Source organism: Leptonychotes weddellii, unplaced genomic scaffold (genome assembly GCF_054177405.1).
Source record: "Leptonychotes weddellii isolate Sample4059 unplaced genomic scaffold, ASM5417740v2 HiC_scaffold_60, whole genome shotgun sequence".
Taxonomy (NCBI): domain Eukaryota; kingdom Metazoa; phylum Chordata; class Mammalia; order Carnivora; family Phocidae; genus Leptonychotes; species Leptonychotes weddellii.
In genome coordinates, this window is record NW_028028446.1 from 1244 (window position 1) to 19174 (window position 17931).

General features: G+C 36.2%; 1 long non-coding RNA gene across 1 annotated transcript; it reads left to right on the plus strand.

Annotated features, from left to right (window-relative positions):
* The first annotated feature begins 2077 nt into the window (after window positions 1-2077).
* LOC145719638 (uncharacterized) lies at window positions 2078-17920 on the plus strand. The gene is made up of 3 exons (XR_014142513.1): window positions 2078-2353; window positions 15506-15604; window positions 16953-17920. It is a non-coding gene; the product is annotated as an uncharacterized LOC145719638 (long non-coding RNA).
* Window positions 17921-17931: the final 11 nt, after the last annotated feature.

Genomic DNA, 17931 nt, shown 5'->3' on the forward strand with positions numbered 1-17931 from the left:
AATAGATACTTGAAAAGAATTTTTTTTTACTGAAAAGCAATGGCAAATATATCAAAACAAGATACCTCCATGAGACAGTGAACAATAAATTTAAGATAATGATAATCATCCTTAAAGTATGAGGGTTAAAAATCACTGGTCTATGAGACCAATTCCATGGTGCCCGTATAATTCAGTAGGGTATATTTGGCTTTCAAAACTAATTTCAAGTCACACACCACAACATTTAAGTAGAGTTCACAAAAGGGAGTATTTAGTTTCTTGATTTATGTAGAAGGTAACGCTAGAACACCTTAGGACTCACCACTTACTAGATGTCAAATTTAGCTTTACTATTTGTAAATGTGTAATAAAAAAATCTCCTCAAAAACAAGCATAAACAAAAACAAAAACATATAGCATTTGGCTCATGGACTCATTCATCCCTTTATTTTTTTGTTCACCTAAAAAATACATATTGAATATTTACTATATGAAGGCCACTGAACTTGGAACTAGGGATATGATGACAAACTGTTCCCTGGGCCATGCTGAATCTGGGGAAAATTAAAGTTTTAAATAAAGTGCTATTATCACATGAAGTGAAAAATGCATTTGTATTACAAAGATAGACGAGAGAATATGAACAATTTTGGGAAGATGAATGACATAATATCAAATTTTATGAATTCCTCAAAAAGATTAAACATCCACTATAGGCCATGAGCTAGCTGTGCTATGTGGTGAGTGTAGGGCAGCTGTTGTGGACTTTATTATTTTTCATTAATTCATCCTCCTCTCCCCATCATGTGGGCAGAGATACTTCCCCATTCCATCGATATTGCACTTGTCCATGTGATTGCTTTGACCAATGAAATGCAGGCAGAAGACACGGTGTGACCGTAGCTTAAGTACTACCATGAGTTTGTTTCCTCTTGCACTATTGTCATTAGCTATAAAACCGTACTGCATAAAGTCAGTGTTTCTTCAGTCTTGGTTCCAGAATGAGAAACATGTGGAGCAGACATAAACTCAACAACCTGGAGTTATGCTTAGCCAAGCCCAGCTGAGTCCAGTTGGGTCAAGCTATAGTCAACACAAAATCATGAAGAAGAAATAGATTTGTTGTTCTCATACTTTAAGTTTGGTTGTTTGTTAATGCACTGAAAATTAATGCAGCAGTGAATAAGATACCTTGTCTAGTGGAGAAGAAAGATATTAAAAAGGTAGTTACAGATGTTCTTTGTGTTTTGAGGAAATGGAATGTTTCTACAAGTATGTATAGCCAGTATTACATTATTCTGGAGGAAGAGGAAAATCTTGGTGGCTACTATTTATATATAAATCAATTTAATTTAGCTTCTATTCATTATTTAGTATGTGTCATCCCAACTTCCATTAAAGAACAGATGTGCCTCTGGGAAACTATATACCAGGAAAATCAACTGCTATATTCACAACAGGAAGCAATTGCTGTTTTCATCTCATGTAGTAGTTCTACACAGTGATATATTAATGAACGACTAAGGGGTTCCACTTCTGTATTTTCACTTAACATCAACATTCTTGTATTTTCTATATGACAGGTAATCTCTATATGACAGGCACAGACTTATTCTATGTATTTCTCTTAAGTTATAGATCAGAGAATTTAGATTGGTGTAGTCCTTGAGATGACCTGGACAAGAGTTCATTTTGCAAGATGACCAGTTGGGGCCCACAGAGACAAAGTTACTTTCCTAAGGCTCCTTTTGGAGTTTAGAAGGGTCATATATGCAGATCAGGTGTCCTGATATCCGGATTGTAATACCTATAACATTGAAAGAAAATGTTTTTCTCATATAATTGTCTTTGGGTGAATTTTAAGGAAAGAGTTGATTATAAAAATTGCAAGTTCTGGGGCACTTGGGTGGCTCAGTTGGTTGAGCCTCTGACTCTTGATTTCAGCTCAGGTCATGATCTCAGGGTCCTGGGATCGAGCCCCACCTTGGGTTCTGTGCTCAGCACAGAGTTTGGTTGAGTTTCTCTCCCTCTGCCCTCTCCCTGCTTGTGCACTCATATGCTCTCTCTCTCTCTAAAATAAATAAATAAATCTTTAAAAAAATTGTAAGTTCCTATAGTGACTCAACTTAGAGGCAAGAAGTAAATTTTAGAGGTTGAAAACTTTTATTAACTATAGGGCAAAGGATCATTAAGCTATCTATCAAGTTTTCCTACATTTTCCTGACAATCCTGGTCATATTATACATTTTTATTTATTGCATTTTTCATAATTTATCATTATATAATTATTTGTGTGATCACTCAATTAATGTATATCATTTGTATAATTTTTCCTTTAGGGTCCAGTAACTAGCACAGTACTTGACACATGGTAAGTACTCAGTACACTTTTGTGGGATTAGTGAACAATCTTTCATCCATTCCACACAAACTGAATGATCATGCTTCATCATATGGTGTGAAATATGTCCTATGCTAAATGATCTCTTGCTGCCAAATTGTCAAGCGAGTATATCAGTTTTTCATGAACTCTGAAAGAAATGGATTAATGGCCTACCTTTAGTAGATTTTTATTAACAGATCACGTAATGAATGTAACATTAAAATGTAGCATTAATAATAACAATAATAATAAAATCTAAATTGACACAAAATTATTTCATTAAAATTATTTTATTTAAGAAGAAAATAAGGGTGTACAGTGACTCATGAAATGAAGATCTATTCAAGTGGAATTAATATAATTACTAATAAAAGATTTCAACATTATTTGAGTGACTAATGCTTAAGATACAGGGAGCTAAAAAGGCAATAATGCATCTAATTTGCTATCTTGATATTTAGAAGAAATATCTATTATATTAGGGTAGCCAGATTACCTAACTCCTAAGTGGTGTATTACTGAGCTGTGTCAAAAAAAAAAGTTTTAAGAAGAATAATATAGAATACTTATTTTGCCAACGTTTTTGGGACTCCAGGGCTAAAAGGATAAGAGGAAAGGGAACATCTACATAAAGCTCAATAACTGCATTCATACTCTTGAGGTTTGAGAGTTACCAGCTCTCCAAATGATCTTCACTCTCCTTTTTACTGTTTGACCTTCTGCATTCTCTAAGAAGTCTTGATGGACTGTTTAAGAATGGTGTGAGGTCCTTTGGCATCCACATTATGACAACATATAGCAATACTCAAACCAACCAGAAAGCTTGACTACCAAGTAAAAGTTTTATATACACACACACACACACACATGATTGTAAAAGAACTATGTCTTGCAATTTCTGAGGAGGCCACCAACAAATAACATCTCTCTTTCCCACATAATTACTAAATAATTTGTGAAATAAAACAAACGAGTAAATATGTCAGGCAAAATACCACCTTTGTCACTGCTAGAGGCCAGGATGCAGATTGTGGCTTTAGATCCATTAGTCAAATGGATCCTGGATCTCAGGATTTGGGTGAATTCACCCATTTACAGAAAGCACCAGACTTGGGGTAGATCTCCTTTCATCACACTCACCAGAGCTGCCTCCTGTACCACTTCCAGCATGAAAGAGCATAGGAAGACTAATGGTCTCCAGGAGGCTGGCTTCAGGAGAAAACAGGATGGTGGAGAATGTCTAGTTATTCTTCCTATGCTTCCGGTCAGAAAAATCACTCCATCTTCCTAAGAAGAAAGTGAGTAACAACAGCAACAACAGCAACAAAGATGGCAGAAGTACATTATTTGAGTTCTCTAAAAACCAAGAAAGTGAAGAGTATAAGAACACTTGCCCAGTTAGATGTAATGAAAATGTCTTCAGTGGCAGGAACTAAAGTTCCTGTCCCCAAAGAAGCAGAGACAAAATTAGATATCACATTTTCCCCTTTCAAGAATAAAAAGGTCTCAATCAAAAGTGAAAAGTAAGAATAATTTCTGTCAAAATATTTATCTTGATGTGGACAACAGGACTTGGAATCTTTCTATAAAAAACAGTGAAATAGGGGCGCCTGGGTGGCTCAGTCGTTAAGCAGCTGCCTTTGGCTCAGGTCATGATCCCAGGGTCCTGGGATCGAGTCCCTCATCGGGCTCTCTGCTCAGCGGGAAGCCTGCTTCTCCCTCTTCCACTCCCCCTGCTTGTGTTCCTACTCTCGCTCTCTCTCTCTCTTTGTCAAATAAATAAATAAAAATCTTTAAAAATAAATAAATAAATAAACAACAACAACAACAACAAAAAACCAATGAAATATTGGAGATCTTTTGAAGGTCAAAAAAAGCCAGGTTAAGTCACTTTTGAAAAGAAGAAGTATATTTAAAATATGTTCATCTAATTTTTAGAGTTGTTATTCTACCATAAAATAATTATTGGCAATTTTAATAATAATTACATGAAATAACAAATTACATATACTTTATTTATTTAAAAAATTTTAAGAAGTAGAAAACAAATGAAAGAAATGAATCATATTCATACTGTTCAGAAGAAGCTTCTCTCCACATGTTCATGTGTTTCTTTACAAGTGTTTCTATGTATTTTCACATTAGATCATACAGGTTATGCAGTTCTATGACTTAAGAGTTCACATTCATCTCAGTTTGGAAATGGAATTTACTAAGAAGGTTTTAATGAAGAGACTTTCATTAAAAGCCTCTATACAGAAGTGTGGTTAGGATTAAGGACAAGGGATGATGGGCATCAGAGGATAGCAACAGTAGGGAGCAGTAGGGCCTTAAGGACAAAGGAAAGATACCACGTTTTCCTAGAGTTCTATGGAAACTGAAGTGGCAAGGAATCTGTATGATGCACTTTGTAGTAGTCAACTTCTCAGAGGACAGATCGAGGAAAGGAATGGAAGATCAAAGAAGAATGGCTCTAGCAGAGTGGGGAACAAATGGAGAATAATCAGTGCATTAATTATTAAAAATTGCTTATTAATAGATTTTTATGGCCACGTAATAGTCTAAAATAACCAAACCATGTATTACAACCACTACTTTTTGATTGACTACTTAGATTGTGTCCAGTATTTTTGCCATTATAAACAACACTGCAATGCATATATTTCTTCGTTTCTGCAATTTCCTTCGAGTGAATTCTTGGGACTTGAATTATTACACTAAAAAGCATAAATGTTCTTAGGCCTCTTAAAACTTGCTGACAATGTTTTACAACCGTATATATAATTATTCCTCCAGGAATGCAAGAGTGTGCTTGTTTTACTGCACATTGTTGAGCATTGCATATTCCCATAAAAGTTATTTCTTACTTTGATGAGAAATTTTTCCACAGAAATCACGTCTGCATATTTTTAAAAGAAATCTTTAAAACCGTGTCTCTTTTATTTTGTTACGATTTTCTTTTCCACATGGTTTTTGAATTTTTTAAATTGTGTCAGCATCATGAGGTGATGATAATCCATGGTTGCTCTTCACGGCTGCTGCCCCAGCCTCATTGATTTAATAATCCAGTTTCTCTAGTGCTGACTTGGGTTGCTTCCTTAATCAAGTATACATGATTACAAACAATGATGTATGCTTTCCGAGCGATCTGTTTTTTTTTCATATTTCAGTCAATTTTTTTTTTTCAATGTGACTGAAGCAGAGCAGCTCTGCAGTGCCAAGTTGTCCTGTAACATATCTGGACAATAGAAAGCAACAAAAGACAGCCTCCATGTTCCCTAGTAAAGCCGACACTTTAATGGTAATAATAATAAAATGACAATACCATCACAATGAACAGTATCAATGAGTACTTACCACAGGCCAGGCATCATGAAGAAGCTTCCACATCAGCTCAAACCACAGCCAGGATGCCTCTCTTCTAAGTCAGGAAGGGATGTATTGGGAGGCTGGAGTATACATTACCAAATCTTGTTGATTCTCCTTTCAAAGTCCTTCTTAAATTTCTCCACTTATTTCTACTCTCACTGCCATTGTCTTATTCAAGCAGTCATCTTCTTTCGTGGATTAATGCAACAGACATTCTCAGTTCTCAGCTGGTTTGGTTTGATCTCTTAATAGGCCTGCTGTTTAACATATCTATTAATTTTTAAAAAATTTCATTGATTATTTTTATTTTCAGAATCTCCACTTGATTCCTTTCAAATACATCTGTGTTTTTTTTTTTTCTCATAAAATCTTTATTCTTCATGGGTTCTCTTGCTTCCTTGATCTCTGAATATTTTAAACATATTTTAAAATCTCTTTCTGATCTGTTTGGTCTCTATTTCTTAGTATGAAGTATGAATTATCCACTTAACGGGTTTTCCTGAGTTTGTCTCAATTGGGAGTTTTGCTCTAAAAGCTGGAATTTCTTGGATTTTACAAGACCCTATTGGGTCAACCAGTTTGGAACTATATACTAGTTTCTTATTCAAGGTTTCTGCACCTCATGGATATTGTGAATTTGGGTCTTATTTTTTATGCAAGATAAGAGCTTTGGTTCTGTTTTGTGAAGGATAATTCCTTCTACCAATGGCCCAGGCAGGGTGTCTGTCTCCAAATCAGTTTGGAGTTTTTGTAGTTCCCATGTGGGTTTAGCTTTCAAGTCAGTTGGGTAAACAGCCTAGGAGAGGGATTATGGGATGATATGATAAGGTTCTGGTCAGTTTTGTAAGAACCCTCCAAACTGTCTTCAGAAGTGGCTATAGGGTTTTGCATTCCCACCAGCAACGAATAATAGTTCCTATTGCTCCACATCCTTGCCAGTAATTGCTATTTCAAGAATTTTGGATTTTAGCCTTGTAGCAGTGAAAAGTATGTAGCTGCATCTCTTTGTTTTGATTTGCATTACCTTAATGACATGCCACTGAGAATCTTCTCATATGCTTATTTACCATCTGTATATCTTCTTTGCTCAGGTGCCTATTCATTTCTTTTGCTCTTTTAAAAATTAGGTTGTTGATTTTCTTACTGTTGAGTTTTAAGAATCCTTTGTATATTTTGGATACAAGTCTTTATCAGATACATGCTTTGCAAATATTTTCTCTGAGTCTGTGGCTTGTCTTTTTATGCTTGTAAAAATGTCTTTCATAGAAGTTTTAAATTTTTAAAATTATTTTTAATTGTGGTAAAATATACATAGCATAAAATTTACCATTTAACCATGGGTTGCCTTTTCACAGTAGTTTATGTGTTTTAATGCCCAGAAGTTTTTAATTTTATTAAAGTCCAATTTATCATTTTTTTCCCCATGGATCATGCTTCTAATGTTGTATCTAAAAACTTATCACCAAACACAAGGTAGCATAGATTTTCTCTCATTTTCGTCATGAGGTTTTATAATTTTGCATTTTACACTTAGATCTATGATCTATTTTGAGTTAACTTTTGTGAGAGGTGAAAGGTCTGTGTCTATGTTCACCATTTTGCATATGGATGTCCAAATGTTCCAGCATTATTTGTTGAAAAGACTATGCTTTCTTCATTGAATTGCCCTCATACATTAGTTGAAAATCAGTTTACTGTTTTTGTAGGTCTATCTTTTGTTTCTCTATTTTATTCTATTGATCTATGTGTCTATTCTTTAGCTAATATGATAATGTCTCGATTAAGGTAGTTTTATAGTAAATCTTGAAATAGAGAAGTGTGAGTTCTACAATTTTTCTACTTCTTCCATATTGTGTTAGTTATTCTAAGTCTTTGCCTTTCTATATGAACTTTGGAATCAGTTTATGTATGTCTACAAAATATCTTGCTAGGATTTTGATTAGGATTGCATTTAATCTATAGATCAAGTTGGGAAGAATTGATATCTGAACAATATTGAGTGTTCCAATTCATGAACACAATATCTTTTTTTTTTCTTAAAGAAAGCCATGTCCAGATCATGTTCTAGGCCTGGGTATATAGCCTCAAATCGAATCTATATGATAAATCCATGTCTGGAAGGTATATATCATGTCCCACTGTCCTACCACTTCATAAGCCATATTTTCCTTCAACTAGAACTTGTTGATACATCTTTGAATGCTTTAGCAGACTACATTTATTTTGCCTGATTTAAGGTACTTTATAGACTTTTTCTAGGGGCTTTTAAAATGCTGATCCCTTTCCCTGAGATCTTTGCCTACTGCTGGATACTCATCTTTAAATATGAGTTTAGACGCCATAATCTCAGTGAGAAGTCTTCTGACTCCCTGATTAGGTTGAGGGTCCCCAGTTCACTCTCTAGTTCTTGTATATTCTATTGTTCATAAACCAGGCATGAGAACCTGAAGTAATTTGGAAAAAACACAAATCTTTACTTGCATTTATTAAGCAGCTTGAAAAGCTCAACATTCATACATAAATTCCTTCTTCCGTCCTCTGCAAACACAAACCCCAGCTTTTTTTATATGTCTCTCTTCTCAAAACCATGAACAAAAGTTCTTTAAATCCAGGAACTATTTGTCCAAACCCAACACATTCTGCTCCTAGTTCAATATGTAAATGGACTTATCTGCCATTCCTGACGCACTCCTCATTTCCTCCTATGCCCATCCTCTGAATCCCCATCAAAGAGCTAAAAATATGGCCTCAGACTTCTGTGAAAGATGGCAGAGTAGGAGGGTCCTAAGCTCACCTTGACCCATGAATACAACTAGGTAACATCCACATCAGTGTAAATACCCAGGAAGGGACCTGAAGACTGGCAGGACAGACTCTCCACAGCTAAATGTGGCAACATTGAAGTGGGTAGAAAGGGTGCTGTTGGAAGGTAAGCTAACATGTGGCACTGTCTGTAGGAAGGAGAGATGCTGTGGGAGTGGAGAGGGGAGATGAGCAGACCCCTTAGGTACCCTAAGCATGAGGGGCCCACACTGGGAAGACAAATCCCTGTAATATTTGGCTTTGAAAACCAGAAGAGCCTAATGTTGTGAGTTGTTACAATAAGTGGGGCTTAACACATGGAACCTTACAAATCAGTGGGCTTGGCACTGAGAGAGCCAGAGGGTGAGAAAAAACTGAGTCCCTGTCCTTAAAGGGACAGCATAGCAACAGTCCTGCTGAGATACAGCACAGAAGAAGCAGTTTGAAAAATACCTGGGGTATATGGGAAGATATATTTACTAATCTCAGAGCAGGATTAGAGTGGCAGTGATCTTTGGGAGAATTCTCCAAAAACAAAAGAGCTGATGGGTACTATTTCCCTCCCCTCCCCTCGCCCAACCTAGATACATAGACATCTGCCAGAACCAGCTCAGCACAAGCACTCTCTCCCTAGCTTTGAAAAGAATGCCCACCCCCATGTTCTCTTGTGGATCAACCCCCTTCAACATACTCTTGACAGAAATCCATCCAAAGTGGCATCACAAGCCTGGCATTATGCAAACAGCTCCAACAAGAGACAGCATCACTCCAAAGCAACTCCTGCCCTGGGGAGAGAGGAAGATAATCACTCACTCCAGTCTGACTATGGCCCCAGCAGTGAGCTGGGGGCAGACATATAATGGAACTGCAGACCCAGCCTAGCAATGAAAGTTTCTCGGGGAACAACACAGGGAGAGTGCTCTGCAGTTTGGTACTACTGCAGCTCTGGCAAATGCCTGGTCTGCCCCAAGTCAAGCCCAAGGTGGCCCCAGACTGGCCCACTAACAACACAGGGACCAAACCCTGCCCACAGTAGGCAGAGAGAGCCACTGCATGACAGGACTGTAGACAAAGCAGCTCCGCTACAGTAGTAGGGCACATGCAACACACATAGGAGACACCCCTCAGGTGCTGGGTTCTGGTGAATAGGAGACATTGCATTCTAGGGCACTACAGGACCTTTTCTTCATAAGGCCATTACTTTGAAGAGCAGGAGACATAGCTGACTTTCCTAACACATAGAAACAGACACAGAGAATTAACCAAAATGAGGAAGCAGAGGAATATTTCTCAAATGAAAGAATAGGACAAAATCACAGCAAGAAACCTAAATGAAATGGAGATAAATAACATGCAAGATAGAAAATTTAAAGTAACAGTCATAAAAATAAGAATAGAAGAGGGAGTAAAGCTTCCAAATTCATTCTATATGGTCAGCATTATACCCAAACCAGATAAAGACATGACAAAAAAAGAGAAAGGAATGTATCTCTGATGAAGGTAGATGCATAAATCCTCAACAAAATATTAGCAAACTCAATCCAACAATATATTTTAAAAAATCATTCACTGTGATCAAGTGGGATTTATTCCTGGGATGCAAGGGTGGTTCAATATTCACAAATCAATCAATATGATACATCATATCGACAGGAGAAAGGATAAAAACCATATCATCATTTCAATAGATGCAAAAAAAGTGTTTGACAAAGTACAGCATCCATTCATGATAAAAACCCTCAACTAAGTAGGTTTAGAGGGAACATACCTTAGCATAATAAAGGCCATCTATGAAAAATCCACATCTAACATCAGACTTAATGGTGAAAAACTGAGAACTTTTCCCCCAAGATCAGGAACAAAACAAAGATGTCCACTCACCACTTTTATCCAACATAGTATTGGAAGTCCTAGCCACAGCAATCAGACAACAAAAAGAAATAAAAGGCATCCAAATTGGTAAGGAAGAAGAAAAACTTTCACTATTTGCAGATGCATAAAACTATATATAGAAAACCCTAAAGACTCCACCAAAAAACTACTAGAACTGATGAATGAATTCAGTAAGGTTGCAGGATACAAAGTCAATATATGGAAACCCATTGCATTTTTATACACTAATAATGAAGTAGCAGAAAGAGAAATTAAGAAAACGTCCCATTTGCAATTGCACCAACAATAGTAAAATACTTAGGAATAAACTTAACCAAGGAGGTGAAAGACCCATACTCTGAAAACTATAAAACATTGATGAAAGAAATTGAAGATGACAGAAACAAATGGAAAGACACTCCATGCTCATGGATTGGGAGAACAAATATTGTTAAAATGTCCACATTACCAAAAGCAATCTACAGATTTAATTCAATCCCTATCAAAATACTAACAGTGTTTTTTACAGCACTAGAAAAAATAATCCTAAAATTTGCATGGAATCACAAAAGACCCTGAATAACAAAAGCAATCTTGAGAAAGAAGAACAAAGCTGGAGGCATCATAATCCCGGATTTCAAAATATACTACAAAGCTGTAGTAATCAAAACAGTATGTTACTAGCACTGGAATAAATCCACAATTATATGGAACTGCAGACCCAGCCTAGCAATGACAAAGGAGGCCAAAATATTCAATGGGAAAAAAAAAATCTCAACAAATGGTGCTGGGAACACTGCACAGCTACATGCAAAAAATTGAACCACTTTCTTACACCATACACAAAAATAAACTGAAGCTAAATTAATGACCTGTGAGACCTGAAACCATAACCATCCTAGAGGAGAACACAGGCTGTCTGACATGGCCATAGCAACATTTTTCTAGATATGTCTCCTGAGGCAAGGGAAACAAAAGCAAAAATCAACTATTGGGACTGCATCAAAGTTAAGAGTTTCTGCACAGCAAAGGAAACAACAAAACAAAAAGAAAACCTACTGAATGGGAGAAGATATTTGTAAATGACGTATCCAATAAAGGGTTTGTATCCAAAATATATAAAGAATTTATACAACTCAGCACCAAAAACCAAATAACCCAATTTAAACATGGGCAGAAGATATGAACAGACATTTCTCCAAAGAAGACATACAGAGGCCACTAGGCACATAAAAAGATGCTCAACATCATTCATCATCAGGGATATGCAAATCAGAACCACAATGAGGGGGTGTGGGTGGCTCAGTCAGTTAAGTCCAGCTCTTGATCTCAGCTCAGTTCTCGATCTCAGGGTAATGAGTTCAAGGTCCATGTTGGGCTCCATACTGGGCATGAAGCCTACTTAAAAAAAAATAAAAATAAAAAAAAATAAAAACACAATGAGATATTACCTCACACCTGTCAGAACGACTAAAATCAAAAACACAAGAAACAATAAGTGTTGGTGAGGATATGAAGAAAAAGGGATCTTTGTGCACTGTTGGTGAGAATGCAAACAGGTCCAGCCACTGTGGAAAACAGTATGGAGGTTCTTCAAAAATTAAAAATAAAATTACTATATGACTCAGTAATTCCACTACTGGATATTTACCCAAAGAACATGAAAACACTAATTTGAAAAGATATATGCATCCCTATGTTTATTGCAGCATTATTTACAATAGTTAAATTATGGAAGCAACCCAAGAGTTCATGGATGGATGGATGGATAAAGAAGGGTGGGATATATATATGTATATATATATATATATACATATATATATAATGAAATATTACTCAGCCATAAAAAAGAATGAAATCTTGCCATTTGCAACAACATGGATGGATCTAATGGGGATTATGTAAGTGATATAATTCAGAGAAAGACATATACCATATGATCTAACTCATACATGGAATTTAAGATACAAAACAAATGAACAAAGAAAAAAGGGGCCAGCCAAAAAAAGATTCTTATATATAGAGAAAGAACTGGTGGTTACCAGAGGGGAGGTGGGTGGGGGAAAATAGAAATGTGATGGGGATTAAGGAATACACTTGTAGTGAGCACCGGGTGATATATGGAATTGTTAAATCACTATATTGTACTCCTAAGACTAATATAACACTGTATGTTAATTATATTGGAATTAAAATAAAAACAAATAAATAGACTAGGTAATTTTTAAAAAGAGCTTAAAATACTGTCTAGTAATGCTCAACATTCTTATGGGGTTGGAGAGAGCAAGAACCTGCATGGATATACCCACACTCTGCTTTTCAAGTTGTGCTTCTGTCTGCTTTCTTCATTGCCATTGTTTCCAGTACCCAGAAAAATACCTGTAGCAAAACATGCACTCAATCTTTGTTCAATAAGTGACTAAGTCATTTTCTCAAATGTGCATTTCTTGGTTAAGTCTTTTTTTCCCTGCCTTTTGTTCTTTTTATTCATTTAAACATACATACACATTTTTAAATAAATAATTGGACAAAACTTAGTTCATGATGTTTTGTAAGCTAGTTTCTGTCTTGATCATTATAATATTTTGGACAGCTTATGTCAATTAATATAAATCTGCACAATTATTTTATTTTATTTTTTAAAGATTTTTTTTTTTTATTTTAGAGAGAGAGAAGGGGGGAGGGGCAGAGAAAATCTCAAGCAGACTCCCCGCTGAGGATGGAGCCCCATATTGGGCTCTATCTCATGACCCTAAGATCATGACCTGATCCTAAACCAAGAGTTGTACACTCAACCGAGCCATCCAGGCACCCCTATATCTACACAATTATTTATTTTATTTTATTTATTTATTTAAAGATTTTATTTATTTATTTGAGAGAGAGAGTATGAGAGAGAGCAAGCACATGAGAGGGGGGAGGGTCAGAGGGAGAAGCAGACTCCCTGCCGAGCAGGGAGCCCAATGCGGGACTCGATCCAGGGACTCCAGGATCATGACCTGAGCCGAAGGCAGTTGCTTAACCAACTGAGCCACCCAGGCGCCCTATTTATTTTATTTTTTAAAAAGATTTTATTTATTTGAGAGAGAGAGAGCACTAGTAGGGGTGAGGGGGTCATGGAGAGGGAGAAGCAGATTCCCTGCTCAGTAGGGAGCTGGACATGGAGCTCGATCCTAGGACCCTGAGATCATGACGTGAGCCAAGGCAGACGTTTAACCAACTGAGCCACCCGGGCACCCCTAAACCTACACAATTATTTTAAAACCTGCATATATAACAATTCTCTCTTCCATCAAACCAATTTCTTAAACTTTTAGAAGGGTAGGTTGTTTGTAATTTTTCAGTATTATAGATCACACTATTTTGAATGACTTTTTATATGCATGTTTGCACTTGCTTGAGAATTTCCTGAGAATAAATTTCTAGATTTAAAATGCTGTGCTGAAGATTATGCAGTTAAAATTGTAATGAAATTTCCAGAAAATTTATATAAGTTTGTCCTCTCACTAAAAGTAAACCGAGTTTCCTTTCCCTCACATTTTTGATAAGTGGAGTTATCTTCCAGTTTTTCATCTTTGCCAATCTGATAGGTGAAGATAAAGCTATCTTATTTTTTATTTTACTTGCATTTCTTTACATGGCAGGGGCGTTGTATACTTTTTCATGCACCTACCAGATTTTTGTAATTTTTCTTTTCTTAATACACTTTAGTTTCTATTTGGAGGTCTTTACTTTCTTACTATTTTTAAACTAAAGTTTAAAAACTTTAAAAAATTATGCATAACTCTTTCCCTTTCCTGTATGTTGTAAACACTTTCCCAAGTTTTCATTTTTCTTTAAATCTTTTTTCCATCAAAATAGCAATTAAGGAAGTTCAAGCAGCCACGTGGAGAGGCCACATAGAGAAGCCACGTGTACGTGTGATTTGCAGTTCAAGCTGAGGTGCCAGGCCACAGCTAGCACCAACCACAAGTCATGTGCGTGCACACTTCAGATTATAGCCCTCAACTCTTGAGTCATCCTCAGTCACTGAGTCTTCCCAGCTGAGACCCCAGATACCGTGTGAAAAAAACCAAGCTGTTCCTAAAGTGCTCTATCCAAATTTGTAACTCATAGAGTATGTGCATATAAAAAATGGTTGTTGTTTTACACAATTGTTTACAGTGGCTTGTTATATAGCAGTAGTGATTGGAATAATAGTCTTTCCTATTTTCACCCATATCTAAATTATCAGTCTCATCAGCCACTATTCTCCTTCTAAGGAGAGGATTAGTCTACCATACATGTCCCCAAGCCTATGAAAATGCTTCCACTCAAATCCTCTTCAAAGAACATAGTATAGAATTGTTTTCTGGACCTTCAATAGCTGAAGGAATTAAACAGAGGGTCACTTCTCTCAAACTGAGATTATTCAACTGGGAATTTGGAATTAGGGTGATGAGAGCTTGCATTAACTGGCAGTAGAATAAAAAATAAGAAATACATGGGAAAATAGTTCAGTTATAAATAATAGAGGTTCTGAACTTCTCTAGTTGCTATGCTTTTTGTGTCCTAGATGTATAGATTTTCCTTGGTTTTGACAGCATATGCATAATTAAAATACTATCATTCACTTGCACTAACTTCAGAGATTTCATTTTCTTGCTACTAAGTTTATTGACTTTACTCAGATTTTTTGCTACACTTCCTCAGAACTGATTTTACTCATACTGTTCTTTTCTGCCATGCAAACTACAATGCTCAAATCTTAGCTTCTTTTGTAAATATTGAATTTCCTAGGTAGAATGTATGATTTCATCTCTAGTAAATTTCACTGCACTCCACTCTTACTTCTAGAAACAACTATCCCAGTGGATAGTTGGATTTTAATCATTTGTGTACATGTTTTTTCTCTCATTGCACTACACACAGACAGAATGAGCATCACTGATAATCACACACAGTGACATAAGATGAGAAATTTATCCTATGACCTATTATGCGCACATACTTTTCATAATTCTACTAAAAAGAATTAGTTCTAGGAAACAGAATGCATCTCAATATCTGCTCAGAAAAATGGGAAACTAACATTTATTAAGTTCTATCATGTTCTAGATACACTCAGAACCACCTCCAGCACTAAAGGGGGCTGAGTGAAACATAAGCCTATTTGAAGATCCCTGCCACCCAACAACAACAAAGGAAGCCCAAAAGGTAAGATACTCGTAGGTGGGCCATGCCCTAACCGGATTAACCATTCCAAAGAAAGAGAGTAATTTAGTTTTAATTGCTGCATAGAATTATTTATAATCCCCATTTCTACATATTTGTAAAATGCATACCACCATTTAATTATTTTCAAAGGCTGTTATATAAATACCAATTGTATAATTTTAGGAACACAGTGAGTTATAAAATGAAAGATGCTACAGTAATACTGAGAATTATTGTGTCTTCCTGAAAAACAAAACAGGCAAAACAAATTCATAAAGCTTGCTGATGACAGACAATTATCATCCATCCTTCGCAGGAAGGAAAGGAAAAAGTGATTCTCATACAAATGAATGGGTAGAGTTATAAAATGAGTGAAATGTAATGACATAACCAAGAAAATGGAGAGCTAAATACCTAGAGGGGAGAGAGGAATGTATTAACATTAAATAACAAGGGAAATTATATTTCAAGGAGCATAACAATAAGCAAGGTTTATAGTTAAGGGGAAATTAGGAGAGGATGAATAATGTGAAATAAAAACAAAAAGAAAAATGTAAGCTGGGGTAGGTTTTCTGAAGCATCAAATTATGAACTAGCTAGGTGACACTTTCTTTCCATTCTGCAGTGAAAACGACACAGCAGGAGATACGACTTTTTAGTTTCCTTAGTATTTTTGCCATTTAGAAATGGAATATGTGAGGGAGTTTATTCTATTTAGAACAAAAATAGAATTTTAAATATGGTATCATGAAGCTAGATTTGAAATATTAATAACCTGATTTACATTCTACCTCTCTGGAAAAATGTAAGCAACAAAATTTCCATGAAGCTCCAGGGGTTTGAAATTAGTTTAGAAAGCTACTGGGGCATGGCACATTACTACAAAATCTTTAAAAACTGTAAGCACCAAGATAGTAAGGAGAATGCTCTCTGATCTAAAAGGGAATAATGAAAAGAAATAGGAGGAAATTGAGCAAAGGAAACTTTATCCTACCATCCAAAAAATTGCTCAACAGTGTCAAGGAAACAGAGCCATAAGGAAGTGCTAAAAGCTTGATGACATGAATAATTTTAACCAGTCTGCATCTCACTGAATGATCTCTTTAAAAATCATGCAAAAAATACTGCCTAGGCTTGGTGAGAGAGGCAATATGTAGCCAGAATTATTTTTCTCTGATTTGTGGCATCCATAATAGATCAGTTTCACACAGATTGTACACTTATTACTGTTGTATCTGGAAAATATGAATGCATAGCTCAAGGGAAAAAGCAAAAGAGAATCAGTCATTTAAAAATTGTAGAGCTGGAATCTAAGAGACAACTTTATGACCTAACTTGCTTGTTTCAGATTAAACAACACCAACCAACCAACTGACCAAACAAAGAAAACAAAAGCAAAAATCCAAAAACCTAACGCCTGAGGATAAATGACTCATTGAACGTCATATAATTAGCCTGTGACAAAGCCAAGACCAGAACCCATGTTTTCTTTTCTTTCTTTCTTTTTTAATAGATAAGGCATTTTTATTTATAGACCAGTTAGTCAAAACTCGGATTGGTTATTGTAACAGATGCTGTTGATTTCCTACTCCACATCCCCAGAGCCCACCACTGAGGTCACCTGAAGCTGACAACTTCCCACTTCAAGCACTTTTCCATTCATGGGCACAGCAGCTCTGAAGTGCCAGGGGCAACTCTCAAACAGTGAGAGAAAAGTATCAGTGAATAACATTCCCAGCTGTGCTGTCCCTTGGCCAGACAATTCTGAGGTATACTTTACAGGATTATTGAGATGAACTCCAGAAGGATTGGGTGACAGAGGTCCAGAGTGGTAATGGCTCATTCAGACACTGTAGAGCTTTGTCTCTCCTTTCTGGGTCACTTTTCCCATATTTGGGATAAAATTCCAACTACACTCACTGCACCCAAGTTTTTGTTTCAAGATCTATTTAAGGAACTTGTAGGAAGAGACTTGGGTAATGTGATCAAGGTCATATGCATAGTTAAGGCAGATGAGGATTCATCCTTTTTTCTACCGTCTTGCAAGAAGGTGAATGATCCTGGTGTTGAGTTTAGTACCTAATTCTATTCTTGTCAACATGCCCCTAGAGGTGAACATGGCACAAATACAGATGAGGTGATTGAGACTTAGAGATGTGTCAGCTACCAAAACTGAACCAGGAAGAAATAGAAAACCTGAACAGACCTATAACCACTAAGGAAATTGAAGCAGTCATCAAAAATCTCCCAACAAACAAAAGCCCAGGGCCAGATGGCTTCCCAGGGGAATTCTACCAAACATTTAAAGAAGAATTAATACCTATTCT